The sequence below is a fragment of the Mus caroli genome, chromosome 7 (assembly GCF_900094665.2).
Source record: "Mus caroli chromosome 7, CAROLI_EIJ_v1.1, whole genome shotgun sequence".
Taxonomy (NCBI): Eukaryota; Metazoa; Chordata; class Mammalia; order Rodentia; family Muridae; genus Mus; species Mus caroli.
Genome location: NC_034576.1, coordinates 141,776,761 through 141,799,532, shown reverse-complemented (window position 1 = coordinate 141,799,532; position 22,772 = coordinate 141,776,761).

Below are 22,772 nucleotides of genomic sequence, written 5' to 3'. Positions count from 1 at the left end.
TGCTTGTTGACAATGATGCCCACGGCATGCTGGATGACATTGTAGACTCTCTCTCAGTTTTGCCGTGGTAGCACTTATGGGGCATTCCTTTTTGAACAGTGCCCGTTCCCTTAATGTCTACAATATCACCCTTCTTGTAGATTCGCATGTATGTGGCCAAAGGAACAACATCATGTTTCCTAAAAGGCCTAGAGAACATACACCGGGTGCCTCTCCTCTTTCCTTTTGTGTTTGTCATTTTGGCGAGTTACTGGAAGATAGCTGCGGCGGCCGAAATGCTGTATGAAATTCTTAAAGGATAAAGAAAGAATAAAGGCACATAAGATTCACAAGGCCATGTATATAACTATATATCTATCTATATGTATATATGACAATATATGTGTATAACAATATATATGTATAGCAATATGTATGTATGTGTGTGTATACACATATACACATACACACACACACACACACACACACACCAATGGCTAACAAGCAAGTCCTTCAGAGTAGCCCAGCGATGCAGCTTCCATGAGTCATCACTGATGCTGAGTGAGTTTTTCCAGTGATGCAATCATGTCTTTGAGTTATCCCTGCCCCTGTAAGTTACCTCAATAAACTCATTGGTTCACCAAAATAGACTTGGGTTGAGTTGTTTCATTGTTCCGTCATCAGTGAGTCATCTCAGATGAGAAGACATTTGTTCATGGCACCCCAGGAAAAGTCACCCAGTACCAGACACAGAGGTAGAGAGGGAGGCAGAGGTAAAATGGTCCGGGGATGCAGCTACATGTATCTGTCACATCAGGCATCACATCCCGTTTGGAAGTTTAAAAGACTAAGTACAATCCAATGGGTCTCCAGTTCATCCTGTTGGCTTCTGATTTGCATTATCTGGATTCTACCTATACAAGGGCACCTAAGACCAGTGACCTCTCCGCTCAAACTTCAGGGTGACGTTCACACAGGGAGTTTGCCGTCCCCTAATTTTCCTTCTTGAATTACGCCCGGGATAAAATATTCATGTGAAGCTTTTTACTAGGTCATGAACCAGTGAGTTGGAGAATAAAAAATATGCCTAAAGGCAGCAAGAGGGAGGAAATGAGACCTCACACATGTTCCAGAACGTGGGGCCTCAGCAACGGGCTCTGTCAAAGCAGAGATGGAAGAGACAGAAACCTAGGCCTGCAGACACCAGATGGACAGAAGTTTGCATTCCTGCCAAGACTATCACGCATCCCCACGATACAGGGCTGTGAAGGCCACAATCTCACGACTCCTTCAGAGAAGGGGCTCCTGTTCTGTTGAATATCATCTCACACCCAGAACCTTGAGAATGGTCATTTGTCTCACCTGTTGATCTGAGTCACTGGGACGAAAAAGGTTCACTAAAAAGTTCTGGGTCATCCCATATATGTCTCCTCTCCTTTGAATTCATACTTTTCTAATAGAAGTCTAGATTTAGGGTGAGAGCAAGGCTCCATTAGGGGGCCTTGGAAGGGGCATCTTCATAGCTTGGAACCAGCACCCCAGGCTACAGGACATTCCTGTGGACCCTGATGTCCTATGTGTACTCTTGGGGCTCTGACCTGTAGCTGACGTCCATGGCCTGGGAGTTTCCTGTTCTTAGGAGTGTCTGTGGTCTCTTCCTGAACATTCTTCAGCACCCACCACCCTTCCTGTCACCATCAATCCTACGTTGCAAGATCCTATGTGATTTCAACATCTCCCACTAACTGGGAACCCAATTCTCGGTGTGAAATGCTCCGTGAGTCGGAGACACCAGCGTGTTTCCTGGCTTCTTGGTGGACCCGCTGGATCAAGGGTGGGTCCCGGAGAGCTGTGAGCCAGGTGTGGTGAGACATTCTCAGTTTTGGATTAGCAGGAAGACTAGAGGTGAGGCTTGACAGCTCCTTGAGCCTGCCTGTTGTAGTGGATTGGGCTGAAGGTGTGAAAATTGCAACAGCAAGTGCATGCTTAGCGCTGTAGAAAATAAAGTGCTCCTCAGGGTGCTCCCCCAAAGCCCATGCTGTGTGGTGTTCGAGCCACGTTCATGGTACTCCTCTCTAGTCAGCTCCTGGCACAGCCAGCCAATCGGTTGTTCGAATTATGATTTGTGTGTAGAGGTCAGATGCCATCATTGGTTAACTTATACTCCATGGTGACCTTGACATGGGAGCATCTCTATATCTTGGGGGTGGTGTATGTGTCTCCCCTTCTCTGTCATGTTGCTCTTCCCTCTATGGAGAAGGTATGCGTCTCCAATGCACAGCTGAGGAGGTCCCTGCTCCTTTCCTTGAGCCGCCTTTTTATTTTCTCTGTGGTATCCTTTAATAAAAAGTTTTGACAAATTTCATTTTTTTCACATTTTTCTTTTTTGTGAACAACGTGCTCCAGATAAGAATTCTTCTTATAGCCCAGGATTGCAAAGATTTTCTCCTATGTATCTTTATGGAGGCTTTATTGACTTAGAGTTTACATTATGGCCTGTGGCCCACTGTGAGTTAGCTCTGTGTGGGTTAGGTAAGGGTAGATGTTCTTTTTCTTCCACATGAATATTTAGGTGTTCCAGTGTGGTTTTGGTTTGTTTCGGGGTTTTTTTTTTTTTTTTTTTTTGGTTGTTGTTGTTTTGAGAAGATTCTTTCTCTGGGGAATAATTCCAGCATCTTTGTCACAGGGGTGTGGGAGCTGCACCACACTGTTGTGCTCCAGTGCATACCAAGTCTGAGCTTTCGCTGTGAAGTGTGTGTGTGTGTGTGTGTGTGTGTGTGTGTGTGCATAGTTACCATAGCTTCACAGCCAGCCTTGAAATCAGGACTACAGTTTCGGTAATTTTATTTTTTTTTTAACAATCTGTTTTTTTTTTAATTTTTGCATTTAATACTTCCATATGAACTTCAAGCCATCTTGTCAATTTCTACCAAAAAAATTACACTGAGATTTTCTTTAGCTGTGACTTTGTGTCCATAGATCAAGATGAGAAAACTAATTGTACTAGATTAATATTAATTTTACCTGGATATGTATATATAGCTTGAGCATGGCCAAGGTCTGTGTTATTTTCTCTTCTGTTCATGAAATGTTCTGCAATTTCAGCAAAGAGGTTTTATATAGCACATTTAAGTTTATTTCTACATTTCAATGTATTTATCTTATGTTTTTCTTTTTTGTATTCTTTGTGTGTTTGTCTGTTTGTAATACATGTATCTTATATATTTATCATAGACTTAATTTCCAAATGTTGGTTGGTATCATATTAAAATATACTTTTTTTTTTTTTTTTTACTTTTTTGAGACAGGTTTTCTCTGTATAGCCCTGGTTGTCCTGGAACTCATTCTATAGACCAGGCTGGCCTCAAACTCAGAAATCCGCCTGCCTCTGCCTCCCAAGTGCTGGGATTAATATACTTTATTTTTTAAATAAATACCTTGCACCTCTGCCAAACTTACTTATTAACCTTCCTGGCTGCTTTTCATAGTAATAAATCATGTTATGAGTATGGCTCTCTTTAGAGCAAATCTTGCTTTTTTTCTTCCTGATGTTCTACATTTGTTTCTTTTCTTGCCTTCTTGAATGGAGGCTAGCACCTCCATGACAAAGCTGGACAGAATCAGTGAGAGTCAGCATCCCTGTTTTATTCTGAACATCAGCAGGAAGGCTGAGGATCTTCCAGATGCCTCTTAAGATGTAAGAAATCTCTTTTACCCTTAGTCTGCTGAGAGTTGTTGCTTGTTTCCTTTTCCTGTGAGTCATTATTACTGGTTATTGAGTTTTATCAAATGCTTTTCATCTTTTGAAATTTTTTCCTTTATCTTTTCAATGTGACTAAATATACCAACTTTTAAAAAATGTTAAACAAAGCCTATACTCCTGGAGTCATGCCCACTGGACCTCACTGTGTTATTGGCTTTTTAAAAAAATATTACATTATATTTATTTATTGTGAGTGTGTGTTGTGTGGATGCAAAGGTGCCATGGGGTTGTGGAGGCAGAAGAACAACCTTACGGAGGCTGCTGGGATTGGTTGTCTCCTCTACCATGTGGGTGCTGGAGATTAAACTCAGATGTAATGAATATTTTTCCTGCATTCATGATCTCTTGTGTCTCTGAAGGCCAGAGAGGGCATCAAATCCCCTGGAACTGGAGTTAGAGACCAGCTGGGTGTTCTGGAAGAGCAATCAGTGCTGTTAACTCCTGAGCAGTCTCTCCAGCTTCATCCTCCTTTATAACAATGTCTTGTTACATTTTGAGTTTTATGCTGTGGTGAATTCATAACATGAGGGAAGAATTGTTCCCTGGCTGTGAGATGTCTGTAAACCTTGGTAATAGAGTGCTATTGTTTAATGAAATTCAGCAATCGAGTTATTTAGGGATGGATATTTGAACCTTGGGTTTGATAAGGAACGTCTTTGAAGGGGTGGAGCTATGCATGCTTTCTAGTTCATTTTGGATCAATGTAGTCAGTCATTTAACATTCAAAGAATTTGTCCATTCCAGTGCTAGACAGATGGATCTGGAAACAGCAGAAATGAGAACAAACCACACAATATAAATAAGCCAAGGTTTTTTCTATTGGGACATTAGCCTGAGCTGCTTGAATTGAGTCAAAAGGGTGAGCACTGGCCAGAGGTGACCAGGCTCATAGCTCAGCACAGGAAGCAACAAGCTCAGATTAATTTTCTGGAGTGGACTCAAGTTTGGTAATTGTCTGTGGTGCAGTTTCAAACAAAACTACCTACTGTGTGAAAATATTCTAGCTTCACATTTGGAGGTCTCACAGGAGGTCTCTTGGCCTTAGAGAGGGCTGTAGGACTTTCAGCATTTGAAATGAACAAAAGCATGTAGGCGCTGTAGACAGAACTCGCACATTGTTCTGACAGTCAACAGATCAAGTTCACCCTGTGTGGTAGTCTTAGATAAAACATCACTCAAATGATCGACATGTCTAGTGCAGAGCTCAGGAGAGTCAGCTCTAAGGTCAAGGCAGCAGAAAGGGGCAGGCACAACATATAAATAGACATGAAGTTTCTTACTGTGTTCAGTCACCCATTGGGGCTGGAGGCTAGAGGCACGGGTAAAGAGCCATCTTTGCTAAAAGCACACTTCAAATTTCCACAGTGACCTGGGCAACAGTTCTCAAGACCTACTACACACATCAGAGGGGGACATCCTGCAGTAAGTCTTGTGGGAAGTCCATTACATGTTGCTTGGCCGTGAGACTTCTGCAGTTCATGATTTTTAAGTTAATGAGAACAAGCAAAACACAAAAGCTTATTTGTTGTTATTGTTTTCTGTAAAAAAAAAAAAAGCCTTCCTTATATTTGTCCTTTGTGAGTCCACCATGACAGCTATTAATTTGCTTAGTTGAGAGGATTACCTGCTATGCAAACATTCTCAGTTCATGGTCTGACTGGGGGACCTGGGGCTTCACGACAAAGCAATTGAGAAGGCACAAAGACAGAAAGAGAAGGTCCTTGTTACTTTTAACAGGCAGCGGGATCGTGTCCAGCTTCTACCCGCAGTGTTTCTCTGTAGGGGTCCCTACTTCATGCTCCACCAAAGCTAGTTTGCATGAACTATTTATTCCAAAGTACTTGCTGTTCTCACACCTTCTGCTGTAGCCTTTTATTAAGCAAGGTCTCACTCTGCAGTCTGAAACCCAAAGAGATCCTCCCACCTCTGCCTCCCCTTCCACCGGCTTGGATTTCAAGCCCGAACCACCAGACCCAACCTGGATCTTTAGGAGTAATGGTCAACTGCCATATATGATTGCTAAACCTAGACCTACTTGAAAGAGGGACTCAAGAACACATCAAAACAATCATCCATCCTGACCAAGTAGGTTTCATCCCAGGGATGCAGGGATGGTTCAATATACGGAAATCCATCAACGTANATGGTTGTGAGCCACCATGTGGTTGCTGGGATTTGAACTCAGGACCTTCAGAAGAGCAGTCAGTGCTCTTAACTGCTGAGCCATCTCTCCAGCCCCTGTGTGCCTTTCTTAACTACTTAATTTAGGGTTTTTCCCTTCTCCTCTTGATGTAGTCACTGACCATAAATATTGAAAATTTTCTAATATAAGCTTTCACTGTACAGTGTCTTCTGAGTGTTGTCTGAACTATGCTTTATTCATTTTAGTGTACTGTTTTCACTGTTATTTACTACTGAATAATTCCTATTTTTCATTTTGATTTTGTATTTAATTATTGCATGATATAAGTCTACTGTTCATTGCAAATATTTGTTATTTTCCTTATTGATCTCAAAGTTAATTTTACTGTGTTCAGGGAGCATCTTCTATATGATTTTAATCCTTTTAACTGTGTTGTTGTTGGGTTTTTAAGATAGGTTCTTGCTACATAGTCCAGACTAGTTTTAGTTTCCCAAGTACTGGCATTGCAGGCATGTTCCCTGCCTGGATCAGTACCTTTAACTCTATTGGAAATTGTTGAGTGGCCAAGGACAGAAGGTCCAGTTGAGTGAGGAGACCATGTGTGTCTGCAGGAGCTTAGGTCTGCCAGTGTTGGCTAGCGTGTTTTCAAGAGCCAACTGGTCCAAGGCAGTTGGCTGTGAAGGACAAGCTATACTGGTTGCTTTTGTCTAGTTCTGTCAGTGGCTACAAAAGAAGTTTTCAAATCTTACAATGGTGTCAAATAATGCTTTTCTCTTTGATTCTGTCAATTTTTGCTTCATGAAATTTGAAACCCATTTTATAACTATAAATTTTTATAACCATTGTGTCTTTTAAATAACTTAACCAAAATTGATCATTTTGGAACGTCCTTTCTTACCTCAGTAACAATCTTTGTAATGAGACATAATTTTTGTGATGATACAAAACATGGTTCTCTCCACATCCTTCCCACTTACCGCCATCTGGGTATCTCTTCCCTCTGATTCTACTTGAAATTTTCTTCTTTTGTGGGGCTCTATCCTCCTCCCGGCATGACTGAGCTGCTGCTGTCTTGAAATCAAAGCAACTGTGGTTACCAGCAGGAGACCTCACAAGAAGGAGTCTATGAACATTGCCTGGTGGTGGTGGTGGTGGTGGTGGTGGTGGTGGTGTGTGTGTGGGGGGCGGGGGTACCAGAAACTCACTAGAGATTGCAGTTACTCACTCAGTCCTGCTCCCTCACCTAGCTGTGTGTTATTCTTCCCCAGGTCCACAGGGGTGCTAGAATATGTAGAAGGTGGAGGGTGAAATGACCAGGGAGTCTATCTGCATAATTTTCATGAGTCGTCAGTCACCCGTGCTGGGTGGGACTTTTCAGTTATACTGACTCATGCTTTTGGAACCCATCTCAGAGAGCTCTCTGGTTCACCAAGCTGGACTTTGCTGGGGTTATTTCTTTGGTTTGTAGTTTCCCACTCTACCTGAAATACAGAGAAAAATTGCACAGCAATCTCTTTGGCGATAACATATACCTAAATTGGTTTTGTTTGCTTAGTCTTTTATCCATTTTTATAATCCCCACTTTTTTGATTGTCATATTTACTCCATTAACATTTAATATAGCAATTGATAGGCTTGAACTCACTTTCTGTCCTTTCAGTTTTACAATGTTTTAGAATTTATTTAATTTCTATTGATTTTTTGATAAAAAAATCTCTGCACCTCTTCTGTGATCTTAGCTCTTGCTTTAGGCATTGTTTTAGGCATTGTTTACTCTGGCTTTAGGGAATGTTTACTCTTCACTACCGGCTCAATTTAGAAGATGTAACACTTTACATAAAGAATGAAAACATTGTAGCCATTTATGCCATGTTTCCACTCTGTCTTTGCTGTTTGTTTTCCTGCCTTGAAACTTTTTTTTAACATGGTAATTTTTATATGATTAGATGTTTTTACAATTTTAAATTACATTTATTTGTATGTGCCAAGGTGGGCATTTGGAGATAAAAGGACAACATGCCAGAGTCAATTCTTGCCTTCCTTCAGGTAGGTTCAGGGACTCAAACACAGGTCATCAGACTACATGCAAGAACCTTTTCTCACTGAGCCATCTTGCTGATGCCACGTTTATTTATATTTTTAAAGAATTAAATCATAGATTGCTCATGCAAAGGTTATCTTTTTCCTGAGAGCTCCTCTGAAGTGTCTGAGCATTTGACGTTTCACTTTAAACACTTCACAGGGAACTTCTAGTGAGGAACCCTCTTGTTTTTCACGTTTATCTGCTGAGGCCTTCATTGCTAGTGAAGATTCTTGTTGCATACAGAATTCTGGGCTAAGTATTATTCTCTTCAGATTATATTTTCTTTTTGTCACACGGTTCCCTGAAACCCTATTCTTTCCTCCTCTGTCATTTATTTCACCTTTTCTATCGTTTGGGTTTTTCTACTGACTTGTTAGGTCATAAGAGTCTTAATACAAATATGAAAATATTAGTTTTCCACTCTCTGTCAGTATCATTGGTTTCCTGGCTGACAGTCTCCATTCTTGCGTTCACTGTAGATAAACTACTTCCTTTGAGCTGTATCAAAGCCCTTTTCTGATTGCTGTCCTGGAATCCGTTAGGGTCTCTCTAGTGTCTTGGAGGAATTTCCTGACCGCATACTGAGTGATAGGGATCATATCTGCAACATTGAGTTTTAGGTTATGCAGTCTCTGGATCCAATCAAATTCCCCAAAAGGTGACGCTTTCGTTTGCTGCAACTTCTTGGTGCATTCTTACACTGCTGATTCTGCCTCACCAAAGCAGTGGCTTGGGACAGTTCTCTTATTCTTCTCTTCTCCTTTTTTTTTTTTTTTTTTTGGTTTACCAAATCAGGGTTTCTCTGTATAGCTCTGGCTGTCCTGGAACTCACTCTGTAGACCAGGATGGCCTTGAACTCAGAAATCTGCCTGCCTCTGCCTCCTGAGTGCTGGGATTAAAGGCGTGCGCCACCACGCCCACCATCAGTTCTCTTGGAAAGTTGAGATCAAGTCAGAGGCAGGCAGAGCGAATGAGTAGAAGCACAGGTACAAAGAAAGTCTTAACTCTCTTAACTCTCTTAGGACCTCACGAGGTCACCTTTATCTGAGGAAAATCAAGAAAGAACAAGCAGAGCTTTAGATCATAGGGCAAGGAAATGGGGCTTTGTGAAAATTTTGGGGCACAACAGATCAGTCATTAGGAGAGCCTGCTTCAGATGCAGGGGTAAGAGCCTCCAACTATATGGGAGCTCTGAACTCATTGAGAACCAAAGCTCCCAGTTGCCCCAGCTGCTCCAGCTGCCCCAGCCACCTCAGCTGCCCCAGCTGCCCCTGCTGACCCAGCTGCCCCCATTGTCTCTGCTGCTCCAGCTGCCACAGCCACCTCAGCTGCCCCAGCTGCCCCTGCTGCCCCAGCTGCCCCTGCTGCCCCAGCTGCCCCTGCTGCCCCAGCTGCCCCAGTCACCTCAGCTGCCCCAAACATGAAGTCTCTAGCTTACACAACCCACATTTCATTCTGTTGATGAAGACTATCCTGAGCATATTCTCTGAAATAATTCCAACCTTTAGAATTAGATGTAGAAGGAAACGTCACCAATTCCCCACCAGGCTAAATGTCAAAGTATCAAATTGAATTGCCTCTAACCTATACACAGTAAACTAATCAGAACAAGAAATTAATTAATAAACAAAAAGAGGTCACACACCTGCCCTGGCAGAAGAAACATTTAAAAATTAACAGCTTTCTTGGGATCTTACTTTAAAAAAAAAATGAAACAAATAACTCGTATCTTGTTTGACATTAGAGGGTGTCAGAGGAGGACAACTGTGAGATGCCCCTGCCACACTGAGACTCTCAACACTTAGAGTCATAAACGAAACTGAGGATCATACCACAGCCACAGCCACCTGCAGCCACATTGGGTGGGTTACGCTGTCAATGAGTTTTTTATTAGCACCTTTATAAAAGGAACAACGTGTCATCCCCCTGCAGTTAATATTCCTGCTACAGTCCATGCTATTGGGGAAAGTTGTCCTGGTCACTGTTCTATTGCTGCTAAGAGACACAATGACCAGGGCAACTCATATAAAGGAAAGCATTTAATTGAGGGCTTGCTCAGTGGAAAGAGTGAGTCTATGATCAGGAGCAGTAGCTGAGAGCTCCTGATTTTCAGGCAGCAGGCAGGGGGAGATAGAAAGAGCGAGAGCGAGAGACAGAGCCAGAGACAGAGAGAGACAGAGACAGAAAGAATGGTCCTAGCATGGATTTTTGAAACCTCAAAGCCTACTCCTGAGTAACACATCTTCAATGAGGGCACACTTCCTAATTCTTCCCAAACAGTTCCACTCATTGGTGACTAAGCCTTCAGACACACGAGCTTATGTGGATGGGGGAATTCTCATGAAAGCATCGCACAGTTTTGGTACACTCAGTCCTAAATGGAATGTCTTCATCAAACCCCTCTCCTCGGGGCTCAGGGAGCTATGCAGAAGAGGAGGTGGAAGAGGGGATGAATGACACTAAAGAAGTGGTGCCATCCAGACACAGCAGGACTGAGGCACAAACTCATGGAGACTGTGGCAGCACTCACAGGGCCTGCACAGGGTCAAGCCAGATGGGGTCCCAGCCCTGAGAGGGGAAAGTGGGCACAAGCTCCCATCTCTAGACAAGAAGCTATCTGCAATTGGTACCTGCTTCCAAACAAAAAATACTTTTCTTTGATAGTGTCTCATTAGGAATAAAAAACACACTTAAGGGTAGGTTTCATGCCCAGCAGTAGCTGTCCAACAAAAAGTGAACTCAATGGTATTTTGCTGACTTGTTGTCTCATATGCCTTTATTAGGCTGGCTTGCTCTCTCTCTCTCTCTCTCTCTCTCTCTCTCTCTCTCTCTCTCTCTCTCTCTCTCTCTCTCTCTCTCTCTCTCCTCCTCCTCCTCCTCCTCCTCCTCCCTCCCTCCCTCCCTCCCTCCCTCCCTCCCTTCCTTCCTTCCTTCCTGACTTCCTTCCTTCCTTCCTTCCTTCCTTCCTTCCTTCCTTCCTTCCGTCTCTTACTGTAATCTTGCTTGTGTATTACAGTTTTCCATTTTGCGTTTTTGTGGGTCGTATATGTGTGTTTCCTTGTATCTTTTTTCTTTTTAAGAACTCTGAGGTTTTGTGTTTATTTGCCCATTATTTCTAAGAAGAGAGAGAAAGAAAGGATGTGGAATTGGGTGCGTAGGGAGGTGTAAAGGATCTGGCAGGAGTTGGAAAAGGGGAAACTGTGTTCAGAATGCATTATATGAAATTAAAAAAAAAAAATAAGAAAAGAATCCTCCCAGCTGTACGGGAGCCTGCTTTCTTTTCAGTGTTTTGTTTTTGTTTTTGTTTTTGTTTTATCAGCATCAGGTCATCAGGCAGCAACTATGAGCTACAAGCTCTAAAGGTCTGAATAGGCAGACAGGGAAAGCAAGGTCCCTCTTCTTCCTTGAGCATGTGCGAGCCCCTCTGCACACACAGACTTATCCATGCTACATCCTCCTGGGGGGAGGCAGGTTTACAAACACATCCTGTGACACCACTTGGGGTGAATGCGGTGCTGTAATAAAGCCGTAAAACCCCATGGGTCGAGGCCCCTCTGTGATCACTGTCCCAGATGCCCCCTGCTTTCTTTCTTGTGTGTTGTTCAAGGGAATCCCAGACACATAGCAAATCTGGTTGCATGATAACATTGTGGACCACAAAAATTCTGGGGAGGCCATTGGTGTTACCATCCCAACTGCTCGTTCTTAAGCAAATCTCAACAGTAGATTTTTGTGTATTAATATTTCAGTATAGTTCACAAGGGGCATAACCCCTTTTAGATCAATAGACCATTTCACTTTAAAATGAGTGGCAGCTAGCCTTTGCTAGCCTTACACCATCACATGCCCAGCAGGAATCTATCACACTGTGTGACTACATGGCTTTCCTTTCCTCTCTCAGGATATTGTCTTAAGATGCAAAACACATGGGCACTTGCCTGTTAAGTCTCTTCTGCACGGCAGCTATCCCATCTCTGCCTTTTCTGCAATGGTCCTCATTTTTCTGAGCTGCACTCCACACACTACCGTTCTTAGTAGCGCATTAGTGAGACCGTAGGATTGAAGCATAATCAGGGAAGTCTTTGGGTTTCGTCATAAACACCTCCATCATAGGTGACATCTGCTTGTCTTTCTTTTGGGGAGGTAGCTGATGATCACTAAATGCTTCAGCAGAGGACTGTTTCTATGAATGGAGTGAGGGCAGGACAGATGGAAGGGAAGGTGGGTGGACAGAGGGAAGGGTGGGTGGGAGGATGAATGGATGGATGGATGGGAGAGTGCATAGGGAGATGAATGGGTGGCTGGGTGGATGAATGGACAGACGGACTTGCAGAGCTCTCCCCCATGGCAGGCATATACACACCTTTCCCTTGGCCTCTGATTCTCTCATGCATAGCTTCCTCAGCTTATTTAAATTAATAAAATGTATATGAAAGTTGCAGAAATAATATACAGACCCCATCTGTTCCCTGGAGACCTTCATCACTGATGCACGTGGGAACTCACTGCAGACACTTAGCTCCCACTAAGTTATTCATCTCAGCGTGTTCTCCAAGAGCAGGCAGTGTGCCACTTCGGCAGCGAGACTCTAGCACTTCCCCGCCGCCCACAGTCCCATTCAGCCAAGGGCCCCTTGCAAAGTCCAGGGCTGAGCTACTTCAGTCACTGGGGTCTGGGGATAAAGCCATTCCTTGACTGCCCTTGCATGCAGAGCTCCCACAGACCAGCTGTCTTGTGCTCTGTGCTCTGTCCTTCAGTTTGTACAGCAGAGCGGCTTTGTTTTCCCAGAACACAGATGCTATACTTGGTTGTTTAAAGGTTGTTTATTGCATATCAGTGTCAGTCATTTGCCTCCTGCTGGTCACCTGGCTAACAGGATGGCCGCTGGGCTTCTCTGTTGTTACAGCAACTAAGCAAGCATGATGTGTCTGGCAAGGCAATGGCCCCCAGCATGGCCCATGTCTTGAATGCCCAGAATGTGAATCTGTAGACCAAAAGGGTTTAAGACAACAGAGAAAAAAACAGGTGATGGACAGCTGTCCTCCTCTTGTGGGTTTCTCAGATAACAGAGTTCAAAGAGGAGACAGACAGAGACTGCAGGGCTAGAGAGAGCTAGAATCACATCTAAGCTTTGAAGGTGAAGGTGGTCCTTGATACAGGAGGGCCATCACCCATACGTCTAAGAATGTGGAACACCAGAAGGCCTGGGTGGGACAATGACCTCAGAACATTGGACAATTATGTTTAGGTTGTTAAAAGCCACCAAGTTTGGATGAATTTTGTTGTTGTTGTTTTTGCAGCCACTGAAAATGAATACATGTGGCACACATTAATTAAAAAGCAATTAATTCTTATTTTCTGGGGAGATGCTTAGAGACTAGTTTAGTTTCCTGTACATCAGAAATCTGCCTGCCAAGTTGGCATCCTTGGAGGACTCCTGCCTAAATTAATGGCTGCTGACATACTGTTCATGAGTTTCCTGAGCTATGCTCAGTGGAGGCTTTTTTGGAAGACAGAGCACTTGAACACTCGAGCCGCCACGCCTCTACCAGGTGTCCACAGCGCTCTGAAGCAGTGCCATCACCAGGTAGAGAGGTTCCGTCTGCCCTTTGAAAGCAGACCTCCATTGCTGCAGCACATGCTTACAAGCAGACTAGAAGACATCCTGCATTCACCTTGTGCATCATCCCAGAGTTGTTATCTAGATGCCTGTTTGCAGTGTGCATGCGCATGTGCATATAAATATGTGCAGGCAGGTATGTGTGACGCTGCGTTATCTATGTATGCATACAAGTATGCTTGTGCATGTGCATGTACATTTGTGCGTATGTGTGCTATGCATGTGCACATATCTGTATATACCTGTGTCCATGCCACGTGTTTGCTCTGTGTGTCTGTGTGTGTGTGTGTGTGTGTGTGTGTGTGTGTATTTACTAGCATGTATATCCATTCCTTTGCTTGGTTATCCTGGTCACCTGGCCACTTTCTCTCCCAGCACAGGTGATTTTAATGGCTAGAGGCCCTAGACATTCTATAGAGCTTAGATGGCCTGGTCTCCATGGGACTCAGCTTCAGGGTTCTTCTGCTTTTCCACAGAGGGAATGCCTCCCTCGAGATGTTCACAGAGCCTGGCTGCTCTGTGAACCTGGTAGTCCAGAAATTCTGTTCTCATCTGGGGACAGTTTTAAAACAGCTCATTATGGTTCCAGGATGCACAAGTCTGCCTGCCATCTGAGAACATGAGATAAGAGTCAGGAGGCCCAGTGTTTCCAAGGGTGCTGATGCAGAGACAGTCTTCCCCCACCAGAAAGCTAGTAGCTGAGGCAGGTGGTCAGATGGCCTTGGCCTTGTTTATGTGTGGAAGAAACCTGTGGTTGGAAGGACCCCTGTGCTGGTCTGCTTTCTCATGGCCTCTGTTCTCAAAGCAGCTGGTCCTTGGGGGAAAAGTTGCCGATTTTCAAGCTGGAGGAGAGCTAGGGATGGGAACCTGGGGTCTGGGAAAACCTGATGCTGTGGATGAGAAGGGATTTGGGCTGCTCTATAAGAACCTGAGACTAGGACAGTCTCTCTCTCTCTCTCTCTCTCTCTCTCTCTCTCTCTCTCTCTCTCTCTCTCTCTCCAAAAGCAGTAAAATATGAAACTATCTCACTAGGGTTTGGCTGCAAGCCACAGCTCAGAAACCCTACCAAGCTGGCCATGAAAGGAGCCCAGTCAGCTCACAAATTGGGAGGAAGAAGGAAGATAGACAGGGAGACTGCAGCTTCTGTGGCATGATCTTTGCTCTTCCTGGGCCCAGTCCTGCCCCCAATAGCCATCTGGAACCCCAGCTAACCCCTGCCTTCCTTTGAGAGTTGGGGGACTACAGGAAGTAGTGGCACCCTTTGGACTCCTCTTAGCCAGTGGGCTGCTACCCTGGGATGTCTCATTGTGAGTGAGATGCTTGTGAACAAGCATTCATCACTCTTTCTCAGACTGCAGAACCTCACGTGGTTCTGCAAGTGCGCTAGGATCCTGCCTGGGGTACTTGCACTCTTCCCAAGACAGTGATCAGGCCGCAATTGGCTGGCTAGAGGGGGCAGAGGATAGGCTGCACTTCAGGGTACTTCTGACAACCTACTTCAATCCAGCTACCCACCACACTGGGATGGGCTCCTGTGCTGGTCTGCCTTTAGACCTGCTCATTTCTGCTCCAGTTTCCAGATCTTTACAGAAGAGCAGAGGTGCCTTTGCCATGGTCCTCTGCTTCCAATACTTGGCAGACATATACCTGTACTCAGCGTTCATCCCCACCCCCAGCATCTCCACCAGGCTTGGTTCTTCTTGTCTCCCAGACTCATTGGCATCCAGAGCATGCAAGCCTCCTTGTGTCTTGTCCAGCCTGAGTCTAAACTCTCCCTTTCTTCCCAGGGCCTTGTTTCTGCATGACAACCATAGCCAGGTGGCCAGGTGAAGATGTCCCTGGGCCCCTCTGCCCAAGACCTTCTGAAGCCTCAAAACCTATGGGTGAAGAGCTGATGCTAGCCTGGCTTTAAATAGTTCTGCAGGGAGGTGAGGTAACTCAGCTCAGAGGACAGGAAGGTAATCACGCCTGACAAGTGTTATTTTTACACAGATCTGTCCAGCTGCGGGGGGTGGGGGTGGGGGTGGGGGCTTATGTAACGAAAAGCAGGATATTTGCTAAGTCTAAGTAAACCCTCAAAAATGGGAAGGGAGAAAGGGGGGAGGAAAAAGGAGGAAGAGAGGGAGGGAAGGACGGAGAAAAGGAAGGCAGAGAGGGAAGAAGGAAGAGAAAGATAGAAACAGATAAATAGAGGTGAAGGGAGGGTGGGTGTAGAGATGGAAAGAAAGAGAGAAGGAAGAAAGAGGAAGGGAGAAAATCGGCAGATGCCAGGTCAGCACAGAACAGCTGATACTTTCCTTTGCTGCCACCTGGTGGTCACCAGTGTCCTCTATAGGTACGGAGTCACCCACAGCACCCTGGAGTAAGCTGGGACAAGTGTAGCTAACTTAAGTGGGGCACAGGGAAGAGGCCTGCCAGCCTGTGCTGAGGACTGGGCCTTCAGCTCCCATGGATCAGCACAGCTAATGGTGATGTCTACCTGACCACAGAGCTTGGAGTGGATAGGGTGGAACTGATCCTCCGCATCTGAGGATGGGGAAGCTGTCAGGAAGCAGTGAGCACCATGACACTTTCCTGTCCCAAGGAAGACACAGAGCAGGCCGTCACCTACCAGGATCCTGATCTGAGGGTTCCAGACACTGTCTCGTAGGCTGGTGATAGAGATATCCAACATTTTGGGCTGGACCCAGGGACAGTGTATGCTTGAAGTCCACACAGCATGTAGAATGAATGGCTTAAGGCCCCTGCCCCTTGGGACTCTGGAAGGGCTGGTAGGTTACAATGTATGCTTCTATAACAGAGAGATATGGCCTCAGAGGGAAGGGGAAATGGCTCTCCCCTAGTCCCCATGAGTAAGCCTGTCTAAAATGATTTGTTACCTCCATGAGCACAGCTCCAGCTCAGCCCCAGCCATACTAGTAGCCTCAGCCACCCGCCAGCAGGTTCAGATCTCTACATTGAAAAGAGAGAGGCAGTATTTTGAAAGCGATGAAGAGGAGTAAGCAGCATGATGCTTGTGCATATGGAGCCCCAGAAGGACATGAGAAAGACAGTAGACAAAAACTTAAGGGAATATGGCCAAGAGAAGTCCAACAAGCCTGAAGCAGAATAAACATAGAGTAGTCAGACCTAAACACAGCACCAACAGCTAAATAACCACAGACCAGGAGCGAGTCGGTACAGTGACCAGGGTTGGGGGTGAGGAGAAAAATGATCAGAAAATGATGACACAGCCAGGCATGGTGGCGCATGCCTTTAATCCCAGCACTCGGGAGGCAGAGGCAGGCGGATTTCTGAGTTCGAGGCCAGCCTGGTCTACAAAGTGAGTTCCAGGACAGCCAGGACTACACAGAGAAACCCTGTCTTGAAAAACCAAAAAAAAAAAAAAAAAAAAAAAAAAAAAAAAAAAAAAAAAAAAAAAAAAAAAAAAAAAAAAAAAAAGATGACACAGCTTCCCACTGAGTTACGGGGAACGGAGAGCAGAAAGAACACAATCCTGTATCTATTACGTATGTGATTTTTATTTGCAAAAGAGATGCATCTCCAGATAAGAAAAAAAATTTAAAAACAGAAAATCAACCAGAAGCATTCTATAGGCAGCATGTACATAATTAAATGTGAAGGACTATATTCCTTTACTGTCTGATTATTTAAGAATGATGTGAGCAGTTTAACATAAAAAGGATAACATTGCCATTAATTAAACCTGCAGATTTAGACTATGGGACGGTGGCACGAAGGGACTGCAGTGGCTGAGGCTGCACTGTGTTAGGTGAAAGTGGATCCGTGTTTATGCTAAATAACTGAGAAAAGCCAAAGTTGTACTTTTTAACTCTGAGATCAGGCATTAAAATAACCATGCAAAGAGGCAGAGGGAAAGCATCACCAGGAGAGTTAAAATTCATCAACCGACTTTTAAAGAGGCAGCAGGAAGGGGCAGAAAAGCAAAAGAGGCAGAGAGGAAGAAGCTAGCACAGCATGGGTCACAGTAGTTTCAGAGGGTCCCCGGCTCCTCAGCTAAAAGGCTGGGCTGCCAGGCTGGAGGGCTCATGTGGCTCAGGGTCCGCTGCTTGTTCCATCCCCAGTGTTACCAAAACACTAAACAGATAAAAGTCTAAAGGCATATGTTGGCTTATAGTATAGCAGGCTATATTTTAAAGGTTTTTTTTTTTTTTTATACTGTTTTCATTGAAGTGGCGGGGGAGGGGGATCACACAGTGAGGAGGCATGCAGTGTGAGGATGTGTGCTCAAGGGCCACAGAGGGCATTAGACCCCCTCTTCTCCAGTTGGAACTACAGGTGACTGTGAGTCCCCAACATGGGCACTGGGAACAAACTCAGGTCCTCCATAAGAGCACGCCATGCTTTTTACAGCTAAGTCATCTTTTCAGCCGTTGGGCTATATTTTAAATACAGTTGGGGGGATAAGAAAAACACAAAAAATGCCAAGAATGAGCAAAAAGTAAACTATAATAAATTAATATTAATTGCTCAATATCAGACAAAACAGACTGAAGACAGTATCACAGCGATAAAGGGTCAGTTTGTCAGTAAGCTATATGAAGCATAAATGTGTATGCCCCCCAACAGAAACATTTAAATATTTCCAAATGGTTTTTAGTTATTAAATATAAAATGATAACTGAGAGTTAGAAAGCAACACGTGGATTTGCAGTCATGGTATGATATTCTAACAAGAGTTTTTGCTGATGTGTGGAGCATTAGCCGAAATGGGGGCAGGAAACCCCATTCCTGCCACACTGGCCTTGTGGTTCCCACATAACACTCATGGTTACTTCAAATTACACCATCTTAGGTGAGCAGTGAACATTTGCCCGAGCAGTTGGCATGGTCAGTCAAAACAAAAATTTAATAAATTTCAAGAAATTGAAATTATATTGAATGTTCTCTAATCAGAGTAGAATTAAATTAAAAATTGGTGCCAGGAAAAGATCTAGGAAAATCTTCTGTCTGCCAGATATTTGGCAATTAGGTGACACACTTCTCAATAGCCTGTAGATAAAATAAAATAAAAAATTTAAAGTTATAAATATTTTAAATTGATAATGAACATTCAAAATTCTTTTATGTTTCATCTTACTTGGGTAACTTTAAAGAATAAAAATTCAAAAAGCCATTATTTAAGGCAAGGCACTGCAGAGAAACCGGACCACTGTACAAATAGATAGATGGGTAGGTAAACTGATAGAGGACAGATACATAGATACATAGGTAATTGATGGGTAGATATATAGATAGATAGACAGATGATTGATAGATGGTAGATAGATAGGTATATGGATGTATGGATAGGTGGTTGATAGATGACTAAATGATGTATGATAGATATTAGGTAGATAGATGATAGATAGATAGATAGATAGATAGATAGCCAGTCAGTCAGACTGACTGACAGACAGACAGATATAGATGACAGATAGGTGATTGATAGATGATAGATAGATAGATAGATAGATAGATAGATAGATAGATAGATAGATGGATGGATAGGTGGATAGATAGATGATAGATAGATAGATAGATAGATAGATAGATAGATAGATAGATAGATAGATAGATAGGCGAGACAGACCAACTGGTAGATAGGTGGTATAGAGGATAGATGATAAAAGATAAGTCGAGCAAATGGGAGTTCAGTTAAAGACCAAGGGGCTGAGAAACACAAAGGCTGATGTCTGAGGAAATGGGTTTTCTGACTCAAAAACTGCCGTTACCTTTGTTACTGTTCAGGTGCTCTGTGGAGTGGGTGATGCCCACCTACACTAGTGACACCCATTCAACTCCTGGTCTCTTCCAGACACAGCCTCACAGACACCCAAGGGATGCTGTTGTTGTAGCCATCTGTGAAGCCTGTGGCCCTAACTGTTGTATCAGTAGCCAAGACTCTGTAGCCACAGTTGTGATCTCCTAGGAGTACATTCTGAGTAGAATTAAGGAATTAACTGAAAGCAAGAATAGCATTTGACAACATAGGAATGCAGCAATAATATAGTTAGCAACAAATTAGGACAGTGCATTTCATCCAGCCTGATCTCAAACACACACACACACACACACACACACACACACACACACACACACAGGTATTGCTTGCTAGAACTCCTCCAGACTCTGTTGTGAAGAATATCTTCAACGTGGACTCACAAAGTAGAATAGTCATGGATGATTACTTCCTGAGGCTGTGTGGTCCTTTGAAGGCTGGGACAGGTTGCTCCTCTGCCTTCTCTCACATGTGGCTGCAAGCCTAAATGTTTGTTTGTTTGCTTGCTTGCTTGTTGTTTGTTTTAATGTCACCAGGGACCTATTCACACCAGCATCTTGGTTATGTTTCTATCCTCTTACAGTCAGGTTTCCTTTTTAGCAGAATATTGAAATGAAGCCTAGATAAAGCCCTTAGAAATTCCAAAGCTGCTGGGTGTGGTGGCACACGCCTTTAATCCCAGCACTTGGGAGGCAGAGGCAGGCAGACTTCTGAGTTCAAGGCCAGCCTGGTCTACAGAGTGAGTTCCAGGACAGCCAAGGCTACACAGAGAAACCCTGTCTCAAAAAACCAACCCCCCCACCCCCCACGCCAAAAAAAAAAAAAGGCTGGTGAAATGGCTCAGTGGGTAAGAGCACTGACTGCTCTTCCAAAGGTCATGAGTTCAAATCCCAGCAACCACATGGTGGCTCACAACCATCTGCAATGAAGTCTGAGGCCCTCTTCTGGTGTGTCTGAGAACAGTTACAGTATACTCATGTTAATAAATCAACCTTAAAAAAATAAAATATTAAAAAAGAAATCCCAAAGCCCACTTTTCCAAGCACATGTGATTGCTTGGATTGTGGGGTGGTGACTGCTGCAGGGGTGGATCTGAGGTTCTGGTTCCTGCCCTGTGCTGTGACCTGTTCAGAAAGGGGCTCAGGCTCGAGCAGCTTGCATTTAGGGTTGGCCCTAGGTGGAATGGCCTGTGAGAGGCATGGGAAATGGAGGCAGACACACTGGAAGATGAAGCAAAGGCTGAGGCACCCAGGGAGGGGCCGCCTTCCCTGGAGCATTCCAGTGATGTAGCTGCAATTTCAGGTTTTGGGAACCCAGACTGGAGGCAATAAATGAGTGCTGATTTCAGCTCTCTAACACTGCCATTGCTGCAGCAGCCCAGAGCCCATAGGTTCCCATGGCCACTTCTTCCTTGGTCAGCAGCCTTGGGACCATGTCCACCCATCTACAAGAGACTTCCTTGTGTCCTCTGAAGGTGGCAGAGCAGGATCTCCCTGCACGCATTCCACTAGTGCAGCAGACAGAGATGAGCAATGGAGCAGGCATTGGGCGTCCCCTGGGAAGTGAAGGCAGACTCCCAGGTGCAGATCAGCCCCAGCCTCCACCCTGGGAGTTATCAGGATGAAATTTACATTCATGAAATGAGGAACCAGGAGCTCCACTCCGTTCTACTTCCAACCGGGCTGCATTTGTAAACAGCTTTATTTCGGTTTCCCTTTGGACAGGGAGATCATTTAAATTTTAATTTCAGAGGCTCGAGGTACCAGAGCAGTTCTTCTTGCCCATTGTTTTCTTGGAAAAGATCAGGAGTGCCTCGCCAAAAGAAAAAAAAAAACAAAAAACGCTTAATAAATAATGAATACAGAACAAATTACTAGTGTTTAAATTTTCATACTTCCATGAATATTTCAGCAAATAGTCAAAGGTTCTCCCAGATTACGATAATAAGGCTGCCGGGGAGACACCTTCTCCCCAAGACCCTCCTGATATCATTGTTTAAAATGAACACAAGAGCCACTTCAGTTTCTAGTTCACTGGAGAGAGATTCACATTCACGGCATATCCCCCACCACCACCCAAGGTACTATCCGGAGGCCTGGTGTTGGCTCCTCAGAAGTCCCTTGCCAGCACATCCCGTTCTCACCTGGCTTTGAGGTGGTGTGCCAGGCGCTTGTCTGTGACAGGGCCAACTCTAGTGACATTAACTAAAAAGGTGGGAACGCAGAGTGTCTACCTCGGCATGTGTGTGTATGAAGAAGAGGCTTCACGTGTACCCAAGCACACACACATGCACACAAACACTCACACCCCACATACGCACACCTGCTCAACAGTCATACTCCCCCAACCCACCTTTATACACATACACTATGTACCCCAATGTGCATACACTCACTCATGCATGTGTTATGCCCACATGCTCACATGCACTCCTTCACACACGTATGCACACTAGTGCAGTGTACTCCATACACACGCAGGCGTATACTTTCATACACCTGTATGCACCACATCCACGCTCACTGTCTTAGTTCCCTCTGCTGTTGACAAAGGTAACTTGAGGAAGAAAGGGTTTCTTTGGCTCAGGTTTCCAGGTTGCAGTCTATCATTGTGGGGTGGTCCAAGGCAGGCACTTGAAGCATCTAGTTGCTAGTCATGCCCCACTGATAGTCAAGAGCAGAAAGCAGTGTAACACACAGGTGCTGGTGCTCAATTCACTTTCTTTAAATAGCCCAGAATCTCCTTCCTAGGGAATAGTGCCGTCCAGAGTGGATCTCATATAATTGAGATATCCCCTGCACATATACCTTTAAGCCAACCTAATCTAGACAATTCCTCACTAAGATTCCCTTCCCTGGGGTCCTAGATTGCATCAAGGTGACAACTGAAACTTGTTGGGGAACCTTGCTATTAAGGTAATAGTCCCCCATGACCAGATGTGGTTAAAATGGGGGGTTCCCTTTCTTAGTGGGGCTTCCCTGTTTCTGTCTGTCTTTGTCTAAAGTGTGTCCCTGAGCACAGGTGGCTGGTCTTGGCTGGCTTTGTCTGAAAAATGTCCTTGTACAAAGCTCTGTGCAAGGCTGGAGAACTCAGCACACACATCCCATTCTGACTTCCTGCCCACATGATAATTAGGCGTTGTACTATAGCCAATCGGCCCTTCCTGCTCGCTTGACGCCATGACCAATTAGCCCTTTCCACCTGCACCCCCTCTCAAAAGCCCTTATATACCCTATTCCTGAAATAATACAGTAGACTCACCGCCTACCGAGGTCATTCTATCCGAACCCTGCTCTCCACCTCCACTCCCTTACTCCCCTGGGGAGAAAAGGGAGGGCACAGAAACTGACCATCACAGTCACATACACAGTCACATGCACTCATACATGCCCAACTCCCACA